We start from the raw sequence: 716 nt of genomic DNA on the forward strand, positions 1-716 counted from the left end.
GACTTAACTAACAAGAAACTACAAGATAAGATTCTAGAACTTAAAGATTGAACCTTTCTTAACAAGAAAGTAACAAACTTCAAATTTTTGAACCAATTACATTACTTGTTAGTTAATTTTCGAAAATTTGATAAAAAGATAAGAAAAAGATTTTGAAAATATTTTGAAAAATAATTTTTGAAATTTTCGAAAAGTATATAAAAAATGAAAAAGATATGATTTTTGAAAAAGATTTTGAAAAGATAAGAATTTTAAAATTGAAATTTTGACTTGACTTGTATGAATAGATCCACCTGCAGAATGGTCCAATGACATTTTCGAAAATTCAGAGAGACCATAATAGAATATATCTAATAGGGTCCGTTCTGAAAACATGTCAGATGGACATCTTTTGGTCAGCTGCTTGTATCTTTCCCAAGCTTCATAGAGGGATTCACCATCTTTTTGTTTAAAGGTTTGAACATCCACTCTTAGCTTGCTCAACTTTTGAGGAGGAAAGAATTTATCTAGGAAGGCAGTGACCAGCTTATCCCAGGAGTCCAGGCTATCCTTAGGTTGTGAATCCAACCATATTCTAGCTCTGTCTCTTACAGCAAAAGGGAAAAGCATGAGTCTGTAGACTTCAGGATCAACTCCATTTGTCTTTATAGTCTCACAGATCTGCAAGAACTCAGTTAGAAACTGATAAGGATCTTCAGATGGAAGTCCATAAAACT

General features: G+C 32.1%; 1 non-coding gene across 1 annotated transcript; it reads left to right on the forward strand.

Moving 5' to 3' along the window:
- The first annotated feature begins 373 nt into the window (after positions 1-373).
- LOC127746894 (small nucleolar RNA R71) lies at positions 374-477 on the forward strand. Its single transcript, XR_008008706.1, has one exon. It is a non-coding gene; the product is annotated as a small nucleolar RNA R71 (small nucleolar RNA).
- Positions 478-716: the final 239 nt, after the last annotated feature.

The sequence above is a fragment of the Arachis duranensis genome, chromosome 4, assembly GCF_000817695.3.
Source record: "Arachis duranensis cultivar V14167 chromosome 4, aradu.V14167.gnm2.J7QH, whole genome shotgun sequence".
In the NCBI taxonomy this organism is placed as follows: Eukaryota; Viridiplantae; Streptophyta; class Magnoliopsida; order Fabales; family Fabaceae; genus Arachis; species Arachis duranensis.